General features: G+C 32.9%; 1 long non-coding RNA gene across 1 annotated transcript; it reads left to right on the forward strand.

The window, feature by feature from the left end:
• The first annotated feature begins 11,665 nt into the window (after positions 1-11,665).
• Positions 11,666-22,481, forward strand: LOC127732333 (uncharacterized). Its single transcript, XR_007996193.1, has 2 exons — positions 11,666-12,527; positions 21,659-22,481. It is a non-coding gene; the product is annotated as an uncharacterized LOC127732333 (long non-coding RNA).
• Positions 22,482-22,778: the final 297 nt, after the last annotated feature.

A 22,778-nucleotide genomic window follows, 5' to 3' on the forward strand; every position in this document is an offset into this window, starting at 1 on the left:
AACAGGCAAAATAACAACATTAACTTGCTATCATGATGTGTACACTAAAAGAAATATCTAACTAGTATCTCAATTGTTTGAAAAACAATTGAAAGGTCTTTCCTGCAAAAGTGATGTTTTTGTAATGTACTCTTTAAGACCTTTCATTTGATATACGACAAGCATACCTTCTGAAAATTTTCACTTTTTACACTTAATGACCCCATCCGCCTACATTTTTGATATCGAAAGTATGATATATGTAATCTAGACTTGATTATCTTTCATTTGATATGCGACAACGCCATGTTCTAGAAAGTTTGATTTCTGCACTTAATAACCCCATCCAACTAATTTTTTGAGGACAGGAATCTGATATTTGAAATGTACACGTTACGACCTTTCATTTGAAATACAACAACCTTAAAAAGTTTATTTTTTGCACTCAATGACCCCACCCAACCCATTTTTTGGGGACGTCAATTTGATATTTGAAATGTACGCTTTATGGACTTTCATTTGATATGCGACAACCTAACCATCTGAGAAGTTTGAATTTGTTGCACTAAATGACCCCACCCTTCCCCCTGGGATGAAAAGGGGGTTTAACATTTTCATTTTTGAGTAGAGCTCGTTAAGACCTTCAATTTGATATATCAAATGACCCCATTTGGCAAAGTGCCAAAAATGATGCAATATCAATTATATAAATAGAACTTATGAAACTAACAAAGTAAATGCAAAACATGAAAATTTCAAATTGATTTTTTGGGTTTTTTTTTCATTGAATGATTTTGGTATTTAGTCAAACATACAACCTTGTTGAATTCTTTAATTTCTGAAAATTTCAGGTGGTAAACTGTTGTTGATTCAGAAATACATGCCTCCGCTCGAAAAATTTCAAACTGCATTGTCTCTTAAACGACAACAGATATCTCAAATCTGTAAAATGATAAATGATCTGCAGTTAAAAGGCAACATTGTATAAAAAAAAATTTGGGACAATTCCATAGTTCATCAAGGTCACAATGAATTATCAAATATATGATGCAATATCAAACTTCAGAACCGGAAGTCGTAGCGACATAAGACTACCACTATTCAACTCAGGACCACTTGGACCTTTCAAATGTCACAATGTCAAGGTCATAGCACACTCTGAAGTTCAAGGTTAAATTTCATTATGACCTGACATTGACCTCAAATTGAAGGTTTTAAATAGGGATCAGTTTTGCAATTTATAGTAGGTTGACATCTGTTACATTAAAAAAGATATACACACAATACTATACTTTTAAGAATTATCTCGTCGTAACTTGTGAACAGACGGTCGGACAGTTTTGAGCTTAATGAATAAAATGTAGAGCTCGTCGAGAGGAACATTTTATACACAGTATGTATGCAGCAAACTCTCATTGTTTTCTAAATATGTAAGATTGAAATTGCAGCGTAATTTTTTTTTGCACTCAGTGTATTTGACCTTGGGTGGAAGTTAAAGGTCACATGAAATAAAGATTATTGGTGAAGGTCCCAAGTCTCTACGACTTCCGGTTCTCGAAATACAATTTTTTTTAAATTGAGTAAAATTATTCAAGGGAAATAACTACTTATAAGTGTTGATAACAAACTAATTGTTTATGTTTTCTAACATTGCCATCTGTTCTTGTAGATGCTGCCATTTTAAGGTTATGATATCTTTAAAAACAACGAGGGGGGTCCATGTTGAAAAAATCCAATAAAAGGGAGAAAACTTCTACAGGGGATGATGAAATCATTAACAGGGTCATGTGGTAATACTTCATGATGAGGTCTATCGATGGTCCATATTTGGTCTTGATAACTTTAACAGAAACGGGGAATTCTGTCTCTAATTCTTTTTAAGAAAAATGCAAATAAAAGAAATTGCTTCAAGGGGATATATCTTTTAAAGGGGATGATGAAATCCAACGCAGCCTCATATGGTAATACATCAAGATGAGATCTACCTATTGTACATATGAGGTCATGATATCTTTAAAAACAACGAAGGAGGGACATTTATTTTTTTTATTTATAACTTTTTTTTATTTTTTCATTTTTGTGTCTTTTCTTGATTGTCTGAAATTAAAAGAACATGTATGAGAATAATATTTATAATGCAAAATAAAGCAAAATGTGTGCACTAGACACAGATGATGCTTCCTTTTAATATATAACGTTATAAAGAATCATCAGTGAAAAATATTAATTGTATCGCATTTAAATTTGTTCTTGATTTGAGTTTGGTGTATACATTGTGCGTAATTTTTAAACAATTTGTTAAGGCAAATTTAAGTATAAACAAGTGAAAGTGTATGCTACTGCTCACTGATGATACCCCTGTCCAAATATTTCCGTAAACAGGAAGTTGTTGAGTAATGAATCTAAAAATGCATCACATGGTACAGCTGACTAATAAAACCCTAAAACCAAATTTCATAAATCTTTGTCTTGTAGTTCCTAAGAAAGATGTGACGAAAATTTTCAACTTGGCTATCATGTGTAAAATTATACACGTTTTCAGTAAACAAGAAGTTGTTTAGTGATGAATCTGAAAACGCTTCACACATTATAGCTAGCTTATATAAACCCTGAAACCAAATTTCAGAAATCCTCGTATTGTAGTTTCTGAGAAAAATGCGACAAAAATATTCATGGGACGGACTGACAGATGGATGGATAAATGGACCGACGGAAGGACAGACAGAGGTAAAACAGTATACCCCCACTTTTTTAGGTGGCATTAACAGCTTGTTGTTTGGAGACTGTGGTCATCCATGTTAACAATGCTTATATCATGATGTTGGTTCATGCAGATTTGTTCAGATTATGTTTTATTGTTTGAATATTAATTTATTTTTTAACCTGTTTCGTGTATATAACATCTGTATGGAAAATATGGAACGGTCTGAAAACAAGTCTCCTATTGGTTTTTTATTCATTGTTTAGAACAAATTGCTATCCTGATCTTTAACTTGTCATTGTGTAATTTATTTAACAAATATTAAGTTATTTTATTCAAGCATGACGAAAAAACTTATGATATATAAACTATATACCTAATTTCAAATCAATATGTTCAAGCAAGAAGAAAACAAATGTGGAAGTCTGATTTGCTGGACTGACAGATGGACAGACAAAAAGACAGACAGTTTGCAAAAGTCCCTTTCTTCTTTTTTTGTTGGGAACAAATTAAATCAATAAATGAACCCTATGAAAAAACACACAATTGTCTTTTATTTTGTATGTGAATGTTTGAAAATCTATCAAATCATCGTGTTATACATGTATCTGTATACATTTACTTGCATGAGGTTAATTTGTATTTTATGCAGCTGATATATTCTAATAAGGTTGTTGTGGTATGTTGTTGTCTATGATTTAGGTATTTTAATACACAGTTCTTATCAATTTGTTATGAAAATTCCTGGAAATGACTATCAGATGAATATTTGGTAGATATGTTGCTTAAAATATTGAAACATTAGACTAAATCATAGAAGTTTATTTCAATATGTATTATTATTGATGAGCACAATACTTTTCATGGTTTACATCATGAGTATTTATGGTTATATCTTCTAAAAGGAAAGGGGGCATTGGTGGCCAAGTGGTTTAAGTAGTTACTACTGTAATCACTAGCCAGTCAACACTGAGGTTGTGAGTTCGAACTCTGCTTACGCGGGTGTACTCGATTCCAATCTTAATTGACTAGGATTGTCAGTTTTCTATCGAAGGTCGGTGGTTTTGTCCTGGCACTCCGGCTTCCTCTACCAATAAAAGTTGGCCGCCACGAAATAGCCCAAAAGCGGTGCTTAAAAGTAGCTTTAAAACACCAAAAAAATCAATCAATCAATCTAAAAGGAAGAGTTATCTTTCTTTGTACTAATTAAATATAAATATAATTTTTTGTCGTCATTGTTGATTACATATACATATTTATATTTTTGGTTTTAATATATTTTACCTTTTGAATAAAACATATCCATTGACTTGATGCATTTATTTCACTGTATTACCAAACTAATCATGGTTATTGTAGTTATTCAATTTACATTGAAATTATTACATGTTTATCTATTTATACTATTAAAGGATTAGATTGATTTCATCGAGTTACAACTCTTCTGAAACCATACACAATCGGAAATATTTGTGATGATGTGTAAATGTAGTGTTTTGCACTTTTTAAATTTGAATTTGAAACAATCTTTTGACTGAAAATTTCAATTTTTGTAAAAATATCGAAATTTGGAGTTTGTTATTCATAAGTTTGTTATAAGTTTGTGGAGAAGCTGAGTGATGATCTGTCCATTAAAATTAAAACTGTTTTGTTTTAACACTTGCCTAATTTTACCTTTATTTTTGGGGATATAATGGAGATATATTAATAGTTATTACCTTTTTTGTTCTTTTGCATCATGATGGTATTATTAGATCCAACATTTATCAATATATTGGTCTGTAAATAAATAAACAGAAATTAACAAGTATTATGAAAGTAATGCATGTTAAAAGATAGTTCACTACTTATTAAAATACAATGGACTGGAACGAAATACTAACTTGATCTATAACTTGCATTGTTTAAATTATATAACAAATGTTAAATATTTTTTTAAGCGTTACAAAAAAAAAGGGAAGAAAATTTATTATTTGAGTGAAAATATATTCTAAGTTCAAGGATCATAACTCGGTTAAAAATAATCAGATAAAACAACAAGAGGCTCTCAAAAGCCTGAATTGCTCACCTGTAATTTTTTGCTTAAATTTTCCATCAATGATTATTTTTGCTTTTTAATATATATTAATGAGTGGCTTAAAAATTCAATTTAGATGTTCTTTGTATCTGTCATATTCTCCTCTAAAGTGAAGAAATACATTTTACTCCTATGTTCCATTTTAGCCATAGTGGCTATATTTCTTAACGTACAAGAAAATAAAATACAAGAAAATAAAATACAAAATTTATACTAGATACTCTGAAACTCATTCAGCCCAAGTTTGGCTGAAATTGATTCAGCAGTTTCAACGGAGAAGATTTTTTAAAGTAAGCAAACTAGATGAACAAATTATGAAAAAATTTCTTTAAAGGGGCAATAACTCCTTAAGGACACATTTTACAATTTTGGTCATATTAACTTACTTGTAGATTTTACTTTCCTGAACATTTTTGCTGTTGACAGTTTATTTTTATTATGTTTATTATTAATAATATTCAAGATAATAACCAAAAACTGCAAAATGCCTTAAAATTACCAATTTAGTGGCAGCAACCCAACAATGGACTGTTAGATTCATATGAAATTTCATGGCTGATAGAACTTGGCCTAATGAACATTTTAACCTCTCATCAGATTTGCTCTAATTGCTTAAGTGTTTGAGATAAATTAGCCAAAAACTGCATTTTACCCCTATGTTCTAATTTTAGCCATGGCGGGCATGTTTTTTGAAGAAACAGAAAATAAAACACAGTCTTTATTCTAGATACCATAAGGATCATTCAGCTCAAGTTTGGTTGGAATTGGTTCAGTAGTTTCAGAGGAGAAGATTTGTTAAAGTTAGAAAACATAAACAAATTGTGTAAAATTGTCCTCAAAGGGCAATACTCCTTAATGGGTGAATTGACAATTTTGGTCATATAAACTTATTTGTAGATCTTACTTTGCTGAATATATTTGCTTTTTACAGTTTATCTTTATCATTAATACTCTTCAAGATAATAACCAAAAACTGCAAAATTTTCTTAAAATTACCAATTTAGTGGCAGCAACCCAACAATGGGTTATTAGATTCATCTGAAAATTTCAGGGCTGATAAAACTTTACCTAATGAACATTTTTACCCCATTACAGATTTGTTCTAACTCCTTTGTTTTTTTAGATATAGGCCAAAAACTGCATTTTACCTCTATGTTCTATTTTTAGCCATTGTGACCATGTTTTTTGACGAAACAGAAAATAAAACACAAACTTTATTCTAGATACCGTAAGGATCATTCAGCTTAAGTTTGGTTGGAATTGGTTTGGTAGTTTCAGAGAAGATGTTTGAAATAGTTTACACCAGATAGACGACAAAGGACGACGCCAAGTGATGGCTAAAGCTCACAGTTCCTTCGGAACGGTGAGCTAAAAATCAAATTTGGTCTGTAACTTGTCATGATAAAACTATATACAAATTATCAAATCAATATTTTTAAGCATGACGATTGTCTTGAAACTAACCCCAAGGGTGACTGGGGAATAGAAGTATGGTCACCATTGGTCTTCCTCCGACCGGCAGTAAAACCCTTGCTAAAGTGGGGCGTCCGTTTGGCTGTGCGGGATGTACAAATTTGCAGCCACGTCCGGTCAGAATGGGGACGTTAAATCCGATGCCTCGTGTAAAGAGAGTGCTACGCTCTTTGCACGTTAAGAACCCTTGCAACAACTCTTTGAGGGGTCCGTAGGTGACCTGTTGCAAGGCTAAATTGCTGTCCCTATCCAATATTCCCTCATTTCCCGTGGCAGTCTAAATTTCTCCGACCTTAATCCCGGACGCCCCTATTACAGAACCTACCTATTGTATTTATTGTTAATTTGTTCTCGTCCTGAATATGCATGAAATATTTGCCACTGGACGTTAAGCAACCAACAATCAATCAATGTCTTGAAACTAGAAAAAATGCTTATTAGGGCTTCTTTTTGGCCCATAATTTCTAAACTGTTGGGACCATAACCGCAAAAAACAATCCCAACTTTGCTATTGTGGTTTCAAACCTTCTGTTTGAATTTCATAGATTTCTATTTACTAATACTAAAGTTATTGTCTGGAAACCATATTTCTTTGGACTATGTTCCCGCTGCTGATGATGACGACGATGACGAGGACGTGATTCCAAAAAGTGTGGGAAACTGATATTTGACGGACTTTCAGATGGACAGACAGACAGAAGGAGTGTAATCATTAAGTCTCCTTCTATTTCGTATGTAGGGAACTAAAAAGTGTGTGAAACTGAATTGTTGGACAGACAGACAGACAAACAGAGTGCAAGCTTATAGTCCCTTTCGACTTTGTTGGTAGGGGACTGATTAGTATTGAAGGAAATGATTGTGAAAGATTTATGTTAAGTTAGTAAATTGCAAAATGTTTTAATAATAAAATGTATAAATAGTAATGTTTATGGAGTTATATATATATATATATAAATGTTTTTTTCTACAATTATAATTATAACATGGTGAGTTTCATAAAAATGCATGATTGAAGTTATTGTTTTTGAAAATGTTTATTTTCACCACAACAGGACACATTTTTAATATGTTAACAGTCCTGTCTTTACTGTTTTTCTACAATTTTGAGTGTTAAAACTTTAATTATGTGTAATTGTTTTATATTTATTTTGTAACCATTTCATTATTTAGCTTTTTCTGCGTTTGGGCAGACTGGAAGCTTTCAAACGAGTTAAACCCGTCACATTGTGTTTGTGTATATTTTTTTAAGGTAATGATGTTCTTTATTATTTGAATAAATACATGTTAAAGTTTACCTTTTTGTCGAGCCTTCGACTTTTGTCGAAAAAGCGAGACATAGCGATCCTACATTCCGTCGGCGTCGTCGTCGTCGTCGTCGTCGTCGGCGGCGTCCACAAATATTCACTCTGTGGTTAAAGTTTTTGAAATTTTAATAACTTTCTTAAACTATCCTGGATTTCTACCAAACTTGGACAGAAGCTTGTTTATGATCATAAGATTATATTCAAAAGTAAATTTTGTAAAAATAAAATTCCATTTTTTCCGTATTTTACTTATAAATGGACTTAGTTTTTCTGCCAGGAAACATTACATTCACTCTGTGGTTAAAGTTTTTGAAATTTTAATAACTTTCTTAAACTATCCTGGATTTCTACCAAACTTGGAAAGAAGCTTGTTTATGATCATAAGATAGTATCCAGAAGTAAATTTTGTAAAAAAAAAATCCATTTTTTCCGTATTTTACTTATAAATGGACTTAGTTTTTCTGCCAGTTAACATTACATTCACTCTGTGGTTAAAGTTTTTAAAATTTTAACAACTTTCTTAAACTATCCTGGATTTGTACTACACTTGGACAGAAGCTTATTTATGATCATAAGATAGTATCTAGAAGAAAATTTTGATAAAAATATGTTCCATTTTTTCCGTATTTTACTTATAAATGGACTTAGTTTTTCTTCCAGTTAACTTTACATACAGTCTGCAGTTAAAGTTTTAAAAACATTTATTAGATTCAAAAACCATCCTGGATTTTTACCAAACTTGGACAGAAGCTACTTACAATCAAAAGATAGTATAGAGAGGAATATTTTTATTAATTTTTTTCCTCATTTTTGTTGAGCCTGCAATTAACAGCAAAAGTAGGCGAGACACTGGGTTCCGCGGAACCCTTACGAATTTTTTTTGTATACTTTTAGCCTTTACTTTTGATTTTTGACTATAATAATGTTATGGCTGGGTACTTATACATCCTATCGTTGTGTTATTGTAATATGGTGAATTTTAATTTGTTATTTCTCATTTTTCAACTTGGGGCTGCAGCTGCAAGGATCTTTATTTGTCTATTTCGATACAAGTTTTTTAGTCAATCTATAAAGATTTATCTTAATTCCAAGTTTGAAGATTTAACAGGAGTTATCCCCCTTTGCATATGGAGATAGAATATTATACATTATTGGTTTTTACTATGCAGTTGTAAAAGTCCCCAGTTGCCGTTGCTCAGTACTTATACAACGCATCATTGTGTCATTGTGATATGGTCAATTTTAATTTGTTTTCTCTCATTTTTGGATATGTATTTTGTGTTTATGCCATTTTGTAGGTCTTTGTTAAAACAGTTATTTGATTATTCACTGATTAAGATTATATTTCAAGATTTACTGCTGTTGCCCAATTTTAGATTTTTTTACCTATTATGTGTTTGCTTATTTTTCACACATGTGTGTTAACATAATGGAATTAAATGTGACACTTATACAAATGAGATTGTTAGGAAACTGTGAAACCAAGTTGAAGCATTTATTTCACACATAAGCGAATGCTTGTAGTGTGTCAGGAATACGACAGTTGTTTTCCATTCGTTTGTGCTTTATGTTTTGCTTTTTGTAAAGCAATTTTATTTTTGAATTTCCCTTGGAGTTCTTTTTGGGAGATGTAAAACCAAGTTTAATCTACTATTTTTGTACATAAGTAATGCTTGTACCGTGTCAGTAATATGACTATTATTTTCCATTCGTTTGAGCTTTAGATTTTGCTTTTTTTTATAAAGCTCTTTTAGTTTTGAATTTCCCTTGGAGTTTCTTTTTTATGTTCTTTTTTTCCAAGTGTGAGGCCTCTAATTTATTAGTTTTAGTTTGTTTCTGTGTACCAATTTTTTCATCATTATTTTGTAGTTTTAAAAGAATTAGATTTTTTTTTTTTTGTCATTTAGGGGGCCTAGTTGACTATGATTGTGGTATGGGTTTGCTCGTTGTTGAACGTCATTAGGTGCCCTTTTTTATATACATATGTGTCAATTGCAATCATCTTACATTTCTGACTTTTTAATTATCAAAAAGTAAATATTTATGGTAAATAAGTTTTATACTTACTGGAAGTTCGTATCCCCCCAAGGGTGACTGGGGAATAGAAGTATGGTCACCATTGGTCTTCCTCCGACCGGCAGTAAAACCCGTGCTAAAGTGGGGCGTCCGTTTGGCTGTACAAATTTGCAGCCACATCTGGTCAGAATGGGGACGTTAAATCCGATGCCTCGTGTAAAGAGAGTGCCACGCTCTTTGCACGTTAAGAACCCTTGCAACAACTCTTTGAGGGGTTCGTAGGTGACCTGTTGCAAGGCTAAATTTCTGTCCCTATCCAATATACCCTCATTTCCCGTGGCAGTCTAAATTTCTCCGACCTTAATCCCGGAAGCCCTATTACAGAACCTACCTATTGTATTTATTGTTAATTTGTTCTCGTCCTGAATATGCATGAAATATTTGCCACTGGACGTTAAGCAACCAACAATCAATCAATCAATCAATGGAAGTTCGTAATTTTTTGTTACCATGGTCATGGCTGTGGCAGTTGCAATAACTGCCACAGCTGCAATGGAACAATATTTACAGCTTTTTATCTAAAAAGAGAAATTGTTTACAATTAATAATGACATTTACAAGATTAATTCATCATTTTTACCTGCTGATTTTATTTAAACAAAGTGGATTGTAAACGCTGAAATGTGTTGTTTTCTTTACCATTTTTACTTATTAATGATATAACGTTTATAGTCCTAAATATAAATTAATAAAGTTCAATTACAACTATCACACCAATTTGACATCATCCAAGAAAATGAGGTCAAGGTCATATAAACCAAACTGGAAATACATGTACACCTTACAATCATTCCCTTCATCTAATTTCCTTTCAATATAGTTGATCTATTGCACTTCGAAGAAAGAAACTAAATCAGGAAACTTAACATTGGTCAATGAACCATGAAAATGAGGATGAGGTCAGATGAAGGCTTCCAGACAGACATGTTGATTTACATGTTTCAATCATTACATGTATATATAGTTTACCTGTTGCATATTGTATCTACGAAACAATTTAAACCATGAAAATTTAAGATTGACCAATGAATCATGATGATGAGGTCATGGTCAGATGATAATTGCAGGCAGACATATACACATTACAATCATCCCATACATGAAACATGTTGACCTTTTGCTAATAGTGTAAGAAAAACAGACCAAAAAACAAAAATTTCAAATTGAGCAATGAACAGATGACAGACAGAAACTTCATAACATATATCATCTATATACAAATTATTTAAGTATGAAGGATCCAGGTTTTACCTTACGAAATATTATACAATTATAGCCTTTGTATGAGGTTGATACGAGATTATATCGACATAAGAAAAGCATATTGACTGAGGACAAATTTGGTACTAACATGATTTATAACAAATTATTTGAAATAGGATGTTTTAAATTTTGAAATCATACTGAAATTGAGGTTGCAGCTCCCTCAGCGAAAGTTGTCCTTAGATAGATCATGGAAGTCTTAAATTGACCATGCCAGCCGTAAATAGCGGGAAATACTGTCAAATACTCTCAAATACTGGTCGCTTGAAATTTTGGGTGGACATCACTATAAAAACTACTCTCTACCTGGTCAATTACTGTATGCATTAAAATAATGAAAGTGTTAAAGTCATTTTAAATGTTCTCATTTCTATTTACAATGCAAATTCTTAATAAACAGTGATAGGGTCTTTAGGTTTCATTTTAGAGTTTAAAGTAAAAGTGGTTATACTACACTACTGGACGAAAAAACAACTGTCCATACCAGTAACAGTCGTTGTACGACTGTCTTAGTCTGTGGAAGACTGAAGATGACTGTCAAAGAAACTGATACAGTTGATTAATGTCTGTCCCAACACTTTTATGGGTTGTGAAAATCAAAAAATGTTATCAACAGTAATTTAAGGACTGTTGCAGTGGTTTACGGGGTTGTCACAGTCAAATACTATGTATTACAGTCTTTCCAAAAGTTGTGGCAGTGGTATAATGTTTGTCCCAACCTTTTTATGGGACAGTTGAAATTTGTTTGTGTCAACTTTTCAGACGTTGATGCAGTCAAAAATGTTTGTTACAACGTTTTTAGAGTTGGGACAGTTGTAAAATGTTTGTTACAACTTTTTAAAGGTTGTTACAGTCATAAAATGTTTATTACAAATTGTAAAAGGTTGCTACAGTCGTTAAATGTTTAAAACAAACATTTCATAGGTTGTTGCAGTCGACAAATATTTTAGCGTCACGGTAGCAACTCAGTGTAAAAAAGAAATTACGTTTCACCCGGCTCTAAAGATTTGATATAGTTGTGAAATAGCCCATAATTTATACTATTATTATCTATTGTGCGGTTGTTGACTTGTTTTGTTTTTTATTTAATTATTTTGCGATCGTTGTTTGTCTTTTGTCGTTTTCCGTTTATTGCCATAGCATTGTCCGTTCATTTTTGACATGTGCGTTTGACTTTCCTTTAGGTATCTGTACTTTTTAATTTATCTATTCAGATTCGTTCATAACTGGTTTTACATACCAGAAGCCTTCGTTTAAAAATGGAGTTTTAATATTATTGAAGAAGATGCTAATGAATTCATTCAAATTTATATTTGAAAAAGTTTTGATAAATTCTGAGGAATAGAAAATGTACCGTCGGTGTACCTGAAGTAAATTTAAAGAATATGACGAAGTTACCAATATTGTACAGCATAATAAAACAGTTTTAATTTGAATTACTCCCCGTGAGGGATATTTCCGATGATAAAAAAAAAATAATTAAATCTGTCAAGTTTCATTAAAAACGGAAAACAATTGTTCACCGTGAACGATTTACCCTCTTTATTTTCTTGTCGGCAAGCTGGACCTGCAGGTCGGCAAACTATATTTTACACAGGAAACTACAGATGTTAGACCACATGTACAATATAACCTGAGCTGGAAATTACAATCGGTGAGTAGAAATGAACAATATTTTAAAGCATGTCTATCGAATAATCATGGATCCAAGATTTTGAAGGGAAAATGTGCACATTTGTTCTTCCTACACTACAGACAGGCTATGAATCGACGATCTATATCACCACACTCGTGCATAGTTGCATGTTCCAAGGCAAAGTTAGGATTTGGGCTTTGAAAAGTTGTGCATCATTGAAATTCATGTATGACACCATTCCCCCTCCCCCTTTTATCATGTGTATGTCATTTAATCCCTTATTTACTTTGCATACATCACACCAAGGGTGACAAGGTCAAAGGAATAAAAAAATGTTACTCTTGATCTTCATCATCTTACTGTTAAACTCTAACATGTGGGGCATTGGCTAACTTTTGTTGTGTGGGAAGGCCTTTTACAGGACCTATGTATACATCATGTACATATTGTATGTTAATGTATTGTTAACTCTCTGGTCTTAAATTTGCATGAGATACTTGTCACTGGACTTTTTAAAACCAACAACCAACCAAAAGTTACATGTACATATCCATATAATTGTGTTACTAATGCTGGATTACAAGTATTTCCCTGGTTTTGCTTTATTGGCTGATAGTTTTCATTCTATTAAGAATGCATTGTGACGTCACAATTTCCATTGAAAAAACATGCATACATGTAGTACAAAATGAATTAATATGACGGTGTACGAAAACATATGATATGACCATAAAATTTTATGAAAATTATTAATTTTAGTGACTTATTTAGCAAGTATGCATTTTCATTCAATTTCTAAATATTTCCCAAATCATGAACAACAAAACATGAATACATTTGATAATGTATTAGGCTTTGAAAGTGAATATGTATTAGATGGTTCAAAATAACATTAATCATCAAAATAAAACAATATTATTAAATAAATGTTCCTGAAACCATGCACAGAGTCATACAGTTGCCATTTAAACAGTTGATTAAACAAAATGTGCTAATTCAATTAGTAAATGTTTCATCATGTACTTAAGGATTCATATTGAACACCCCCCGGTGGATCGCTATCCTTGCCGTGGTCGGGGGGCTTGCGTGTCTCAGTGACCCCAAAAGCTATGCCAGCTGGAGCTTCGTCTCCTGGTAGGGTTACCCATGCTGGACAGGTCGAAGGATAGAGACCAGACTAAAGTGATCCGAACATCGTACGAGTTGCCCGATGTTTTGAATAAAATAGGCTCTCCAACCCGTTGGCCGTGGGTTGCTACCCGTGTCGGTGGTTGACGAGGTCCTTGCGGATGAGGGCTGTAGTCAGACTCCTTACGGTCAGAAAATACCCGGACGGACGAGACTATAGTTCAATAAGCTGCTTTGGCTCTGATATCATCTAAACGGGAGGTCGGATGGACCCGGTTCGATCAATCGGCTGGTCATGTCGAGCCCTTCAGTTAATCCTCAACAATAAGCTTTCTTGTAACAATTTTCATTATATACACATGTATTTAAATTAAGCTATTTATATTTCGGATAACTGAAGAAGGCGATGGCTCATGGGTCAATCAAGTGGTACGCTTTCTATTTCGCTTGATGGATACGCTCTGCTTGAGTATACTATTCTTGGAACATCTGGTGCTTTCCGCAGTGGATCTTGGGTGCTAATTTTGGGGACAGGCTGCATTATACTTGCAGCTTGCTTTCAGCATTAGCGCTTGACCCCGGCTCGCCACGGAAACACAGCATCGCCCTTGTAGGCACTCCGAGGTGGGTGGATGACAAGGATAGTGAATCTTTCTCCTTTCATATGGCAAACAAAAACCAAACTTCTCAATTAGCTTCAACAAAAAAAAGAAAATGTGATGACTCTGCGCCCTGTCAGGAAGATGATAGTTGGCCCCGATTTATTGTAATAAAAGGAACAGATGAAAAACCAGTTTCAAAAATATCTCCTTTTGTAATTCATAAACAAATTCAAAGCATTGCTGGTACAGTTAAAAAAGTTTCAAAAATGAGATCAGGGAATTTGTTGGTTGAATGTTCCAACAAAAGTCAATCAACAAATTTGCTGACCATGACAAAAATTACAGACTTTTCTGTTTCTGTCTCTCCTCACAATAGTTTGAACAGTTGCAAAGGAATCATTCGAGACAGAAGTCAATATCTGGGTGATCTTACCGTGGAAGAAATTAGTGATGAATTAACAAACCAAGGTGTATCTGATGTTGTTAGATTTCAAATAAAAAAGAATGGAAATATAACCAAATTAAATACATATCTTTTGACCTTTAAAACTCCAACTCCTCCCTCATCTATTACATTAGGTTGCTTCGGAATCAGAGTTGACAGATTCATCCCTAACCCAATTCGATGCTTCACCTGTCAAAAGTTTGGTCATGGAACCAAACAATGTCGTGGTACGCAGAGATGTTTCAAGTGTTCTGGCGAAGGACACGAGGGAACAACCTGTAGCTCTGAATCTTCAAAATGCGTAAACTGTGGTGAATCCCATTTTTCATCATCTAGGGACTGCCCTGTTTACCTGAAAGAAAAAAATATTATTAAAATAAAAACAGAAAGAAACATCAGTTACCCAGAAGCTAAACAGATAGCTTCTGTTTCGAGTGATCCTCTAGTTTCGAACAAACCATCGTACGCCAGCAAAGTTGGCCGCTCATTCAGTCATGAGAATACACAAACTCGCATGACGTGGCCAATTGATGCTGAAACTTTTACAATGTTGCCTGTTCAATTAGAAACTTCCGATAAATTAATTATTCCAAGAAAATCAAAGCCTTCTAAAACCAGTACTCAGTCAACTCAATCTTCCTTACAGAGCTCAATGTCATTATCTAAAAAAAATGAAAAAAAGAAATCAGATAAAAAAGATGCAGTTAAATCAGACAGTTGGGGCGGTGAATCTGTCTGGGATCTTCCCAGTGACATAGATGATTCTTCCATCTCAAATAGTCTTCCTTCATCTGCATCTAAAAAGTTATCTTCTACACCCAGTACAAAGTCTACTAGAGCCCCGTCTCCTCTTCGTTCTCCAGAAAAGAAGGATGTCCCAAAGAAGCCAGTAAATACATCCTCTCAGAAGTCTTCTGATTCGAGGTCGCGGGGTAGGGGTCGAGGCGGAGTAAAACCAGCTGCGCATGGTCCTGGAGATCGACGACTCTCCTCACACAACAGATTTTCAACACTTAACGACGAATCAGAAATGGAAATCGAAAGTGTTCCGCCACCCGAAAGTTTACAATCTCAGGGTGAGCGAAATAAGAATGCTGGCAAACTCGATAGCATTCGCCCGTCTATTAACAAATCATGACTAATATCATCCAATGGAATTGCCGAGGTCTTAAAATAAATCTTCTCGAGTTAACGCTTCTAGTTCAGTCATTTTTACCTACTGCATTTTGTCTTCAAGAAACTCATTTAAAAGAAAGTGACAATGTATCTTTAAAAGGATACAACATGTATAGCACATTTTCTAAGGTAGATGAACGTGCTGCAGGCGGATCATCCATTTTTGTGAAGGACAACGTCATTCATAGCACAGTCCAACTCACCACGGATCTGCAGGCAGTTGCAATTCGTTTATCATTAGATAAAACAATTACATTATGTTCTATATATATTCCACCCAATTCAATTATAGATAAAGCTAAACTCAAAAACCTCACTGATCAATTACCCTCACCATTTATACTTATGGGCGACTTCAATGCACACAACCCCTTGTGGGGAAGCAAGTCTCATAATATCAAAGGTAAGATCATTGAGGACTTTGTCTCTCAAGAAGGATTATGCATTTTTAATAATGGATCTAATACTTATCTTCATCCTGGAAACGGGTCTTATTCTGCTATTGATATCACTATTTGCGATCCCTCTCTTCTTCTGGATTATTCATGGCGTGTTCATGATGATCTATGTGGAAGTGATCACTTTCCAATAGTACTTGAACATCTTTTTACTTCTGCCCAACAGAGAGTACCACGTTTGAAACTTGACAAGGCGGATTGGTCCTTGTTTGAGAATCTCTGTCAAGCGGAACTTCAGTCAAAGATGTTTGAGACTGTACAAGATCCAATTTTAACTTTTAATACAGTTTTAACGTCAATTGCTGACAGAACTATTCCTAAGACCTCGGCAAATCCGAAACATCCCAGCAAACCATGGTTTGATGATGCTTGTGATCAAGCAATAGGTGACCGTAAAAAATCTGAAAGACGGTTCAACCAACAACCAACGACAGAAAACTTGAGTAATTTCCGTGTTTTTCGCGCTAAGGCACGGCGGACTTGCAGGCAAGCACGACGAACGTCTTGGAAGAAATTTGTCTCGGAGATAACATCTCGCACTCCGATGACAAAAGTATGGAACATGATACAAAAGATAAAAGGTAAAAATTCTAAAGCCACAGTTAAACATTTAAAAAATGGCAATGATTTATTAACATCTGAAAAGGATATTGCCAACAAGCTTGGTGAAACTTTTGCGAAATCTTCTTCTTCTAACAACTACAGGGAAGATTTTAAAAAAGTTAAAAAACAAAAAGAAAAAATTAAATTAAACTTTAAATCAAAAAATGGTGAAAATTATAATAAACTCTTTTCTCTTGAAGAACTTAAAACATCTCTATCAAAAGCCCATGCTACAGCTTGTGGGCCTGATAATATTCACTACCAACTGTTAAAACACTTGCCAGATTCCTCGCTGGAAGCTCTTTTGCAGCTTATGAATAACATCTGGGAATCTGGTGATTTACCATCAATCTGGAAGCTTGCAACCGTCGTGCCTATTCCAAAACCAAGTAAAGATCACACGGATCCTATTAATTATCGGCCAATTGCTCTTACCAGTTGTGTCTGTAAAACACTAGAACGGATGGTTAATGATCGCCTTGTTTGGTTCCTGGAATCCAATGGGCTTTTAGCCAATATCCAGTGTGGATTCCGCCAAGGTCGCAGTACTCTTGACCATCTTGTTCGATTCGAATCATTTGTCCGTAATGGTTTTGCGAAAAATGAACATGTAGTGTCGGTCTTTTTCGATCTAGAAAAAGCCTATGATACTACATGGAAGTATGGTATTTTAAAAGATCTGTTTGATATGGGGTTGAAAGGCAATATGCCAAATTTTATTTCGAATTTTTTATCTAACAGACAATTTAATGTTAGAGTAAATTCAACCATGTCTGATCTGTATGATCAAGAGATGGGTGTCCCTCAGGGCAGTATTTTATCTGTTACATTATTTAGTCTTAAAATCAACAGCCTTGTTGAAGTTTTAAAAAGTAATATTGAAGGTTCATTGTATGTTGATGACTTTTTAATATGTTATAGAAGCAAAAATATGAATAACATAGAAAGACAATTACAGTTATGTCTTGGAAGAATTGAAAAATGGGCCTCGGAAAATGGGTTTAAATTTTCCATTTCAAAAACGGTCGGGATGCATTTTTGTAACAAAAGGAAATTGCATCTTGATCCAGAACTCACTTTGTACGGCAACCCAATTAAAATGGTTGATGAAACCAAATTTCTTGGGTTAATTTTCGATAAAAAGTTAACCTTTCTACCCCATATCAAAATGTTAAAATCGAAATGTTTAAAAGCATTAGATATTTTAAAAGTTGTCGGCAGCACCGACTGGGGTGCTGATCGAAACATTTTACTTAATTTATATAGATCTCTAGTTAGATCTAAACTAGATTATGGCTCTATAGTGTATGGCTCTGCAAGGAAGTCCTACATACAGATTCTCGATGCTGTGCATCATCAGGGTTTGCGTCTCTGTCTTGGCGCATTTAAAACCTCACCAGTTGAGAGTCTGTATGTAGAGGCTGATGAGCACTCACTCTCTAACAGACGTTTGAAGCTTGGACTTCAATATGCTGTCAAACTAAAAGCCTACTCAGATAATCCTGCCTACAGCTGTGTTTTTAATCCAATTTATGAAGATATTTTTGCAAAACATGAAAATAAAATTCCTCCATTAGGTATACGTTTAAAACCACATTTAGCTTCTTTTGATTTAAAATCTGTTGCTCAAGTTGAAACTTGCAAATGTCCTCCATGGGAACTTCCCAAACCAAAAATGATATTTGATCTCCGTGAACACAATAAAAATAAAACAAATCCTCTTTTAATTCAGCAACACTATGCTGAAATCAAAGCCAATTATTCAGATTTTTCAACTGTCTATACTGATGGATCAAAAGATGGTGACAGAGTTGCATCTGCTGCTGTCTTCAGGGACAGAGCTGCAACTCTCCGTTTGCCATCTGATGCATCGATCTTTACTGCTGAAGCAGAAGCAATAATTTTGGCTTTGAAATTTATTGCTTCTTCAGATAAATCCAAATTTATTATATGTTCTGATTCACTTTCATGCTTACAAGCTATACAAAATACTAAAATTAAAAACCCAACAATTCTCAAAATTTTATATGTAATGAGGAATTTAAAAATTCTTCTTAAAGAAATATTATTTCTATGGGTGCCGAGTCATGTTGGAATCCTTGGAAACACAGCTGTAGACCTTGAGGCAAAGAATGCCCTGGGTGACCCTTTATCTAACTGTGATATACCATATACCGATTTTAAATCTAATATTAGAGAATATGTTTTTAATATATTGAAAAATGAATGGAGTAAAAAAGATGGTAATAAATTACATGAAATTAAACCTAATTTATGTAAACCTTTCAATAATTTTATGTGCAGAAAAGATCAGTGTGTTATTTCTAGATGTCGTATTGGTCATACTAGAATAACACACGAATATCTTTTAAAAAATGAAGTAGAACCACAATGTATACCTTGCAACTGCAAGTATACTATTAAACATGTTTTAATCAATTGTATTGACTTTGCTGATATTCGTAAGAAGCATTTCAATGTCAATAATATGTATGATTTATTTAATAATGTTTCATTTACAAATATTGTTTCATTTTTAAAAGAAGTTGGAATATATTCTAAAATATAAAAATATAATTATATTTAAAACGTTTTAAAATTTTTATCACGTTATCTTAATGTTCATTTTTATTTGTAAATAATCAATTTGCTTTAATCTAGAATTTTAGTTTATTGAAGGACCTTTTGTCTGATTTTAAGAATATGCTTTAAATTGTAAAAAATATTCGAATCAGCTCTCGCCGCGATATAGCCTTGTTGAGCTAATGCGGCGTAAAGCAACCAACAATCAATCAATCAATCATATTGAACAAGGGTTGTGGAGGTTGTTGCACCTTTTCTCAAAATGAATAATTACAATGAATAAAATATCTATAAATATTTCATCATGTTAATTGCTACATGTACATGGTTTTAAGTTAAAAAGAAATAAAAAACATATTAAAAGAGCAAAGTTAGCATCATAATTATATTCTTTTTAGATTTAACATAGAATATTAAATCACTATACATTTGTAAATACTTTGAACCTAAACTATATATTTTCATGTGAAATTTTTATATAAATTGTGCCCTGTAGCATGGTTAGTCAAAATTCATTTATGCCATAAATGTTGTCTAGTAGTAACATTCAAGGGTCTTTTTATTTATTCCACCATTAAAATGATTAAAGGACTGGACTTTCTATTCATGAGTCAAATTTGTATGTTAAATTGTGTTTTGGTTACTTTGTTGTTGCCTTACTGTTGGGTTGATGCATCATTGATATATAATTATATCCCATATCTCCTTTCATCATGTGCATTCACATCTGACTGCAGATTTTTTGCCTTTTCTACATAATTATTTTATGTTTAACATTCACTATGTGGGGAAAACATAACAAAAAAATCTATCTGTAAGCATATTTTTTTTTTATCTAAACATGGTATAAACTTTTTTTAAATATTTTATGAAGCTCAAAATATTTGTTATAGATATTGTATTATCAAGTAAGTTGTCATAAAATTTACTGTGTTAACTGCATTGTATGTTTAATAATTTAGTTTAAAAAAACCTTTTATTCAAATTCAAAATAAATAATTAAAATATATGTATTTACTGAACATGAATTCATGACCAAACAAATGTGACATTAAACAATGTTAAAATAGGTAATAATCAGGATGTTAACACTGGATAGGTGATAATCAGGAATTCTTATATACATGCTATAGCTAATATACAGATTAAGACACACAATAGTCATGATAGTCTATTGCCTTGGGGAGGAATTTTAAACTCTGATGGGTATATATTGAAGATGATTTTATAATGATGTTCACAAATTATAATTGTCCTCTTCAAAATTTTGATAAATTTTTCAAAATAAATTATAATTTAAGAAAAATATGAAATAGCAGGATATAAAATTATTTTGGATACAAAAAAATGCATATTTTAAAAGTTATCTGAGTATTGATTTATCAAAATAAAATTGGGTAAATAACTAAAATAAAATAAAGAAAGTGTTGTCTGAGCTGCAAAGCTTTATTTAATACAAGCTGTAATAAGTAAAAAGTATACCAGTAACACAAAAGATGTAAAATTAAACTCAAGGATTTAAAACATTAACAGGGAGGGTTAAGCCTTGGAACAGTATATATATTATCCTGATTAACCTTAGGACAAAGATTCTACATTTACATCACAAAGGTTTATTCATTATATGCACTTGACAAAGGGAAAGTCAATAGCATCTATATAGTAACAGTGAATTTATTTATTTAATTATTTTTTTCATTCTTTAAACTTTTCTCTGTAGTATCAATCTATTTCATATTAACATGAACAAAAGCAATAACCTGTTGTGTTTTAGAGAGGAATAACTATGTCCATGATGTCTGACTTTAAAGAATTGATGAAATAAAGTATGGTGTGAGCCTCAATAAGACAGTAACCCTTCAATGAAAGTACACAGTCACAAAATCATTAATGTAGGAAAAAAGACAACACCATATATAGAATTTAGACCCCCTAAAAAGATTTATTCTTCTTGTTTAAAATTGGGACTTAAAAATATAATTGTATAAGTCCTAGAAGTTTTTTGTCAATCAAATGAGGAATGCTAGTTTTCATCTAGGTAAATACAGTTATTGTAATTGACTTTCTTCTAAGTACCGTACAATGTATATAGTATAATTTATGTTAGTTAAAATTTTACTGTACTTTAGTCTCAATGTATATATTTTTTTGTAGATTCATATTGGCTTGAGCATGATTCCCACTTAGAATATGAAGCCTGCTACATGTGCACTTTGATGCATAGGAAGTGCATATAGATGTCACTGAGTCACTCTTATAGCTGCAAATTGTGAAACAGTGGATTAATTCATTATTTTGTGCTAGTTATTTATTGTTTTTGGAAATAACGAATAGCACTTGCAGCATTATTCCATGATGATGATGACTTGTGATGTTAGGATTAAATTGGACAAGAAAAAAATTGTGCATTTTACAAATAGGAAACTTACAAATTGTATTAAAGGAGGACCACAGTACTGGATGACTAAATAACTTGGATAATCATGATAATTATTCATTTGGTATATCAATAATGAATTTGGAATAACAAGATTTCATAGTTTCAGTGCATATTAATAGTGCAATCACACATTGTATCTGAATTCCACGAATACCTTTGATAATTATTCATTTGAAATAGCCATTTGGAATAATGAAAATTCATAGTTTCAGTGAATATTAATAATAATAGTGCATCATATCTGAGTTCATGAGTACTTTAGTGGATAATCAGTCATTTTAATATAATAACAATTTGGATAATGTGAATTTCTAGTTTCAGAGAAATTTACAAAACAGTGCATGTATATCGAATCTGAAGTTTATGTTGTCATTGCAATTGTTAACTAGCACCAGGGTGTGTTAAAAGACCTTAACCACCCATGAGGGTCTCTCGTAGTCCGTCACAATTGTTTAGTGTCAAATGACTGCTTTCTGTACTTTAAGTCTGAATTAGAATTAAATAAAAATCTAAATTAGTGCCAAAATGCACTAATTATTTTTAGTTTCTTGTGTATAATTTGGAGTTTAGTATGACGTCCATTATCACTGAACTGGTATACATGTTTGTTTGGGGGCCAGCTGAAGGACGCCTCCGGGTGCGGGAGTTTCTCCCTGCATTGAAGACCCATTGGTGGCCTTCGGCTGTTGTCTGCTCTATGGTCGGGTTGTTGTCTCTTTGACACATTCCCCATTTCCGTTCTCAATTTTATTTTAAGCATATTAAACAAATAAACCATGTACTTCAAAGTATAATTTTATTGTCCCGCCTGCAACAAAAGTTGAAGTATGCAAG

Source organism: Mytilus californianus, unplaced genomic scaffold (assembly GCF_021869535.1).
Source record: "Mytilus californianus isolate M0D057914Y unplaced genomic scaffold, xbMytCali1.0.p SCAF_23, whole genome shotgun sequence".
Classification (NCBI taxonomy): Eukaryota; Metazoa; Mollusca; class Bivalvia; order Mytilida; family Mytilidae; genus Mytilus; species Mytilus californianus.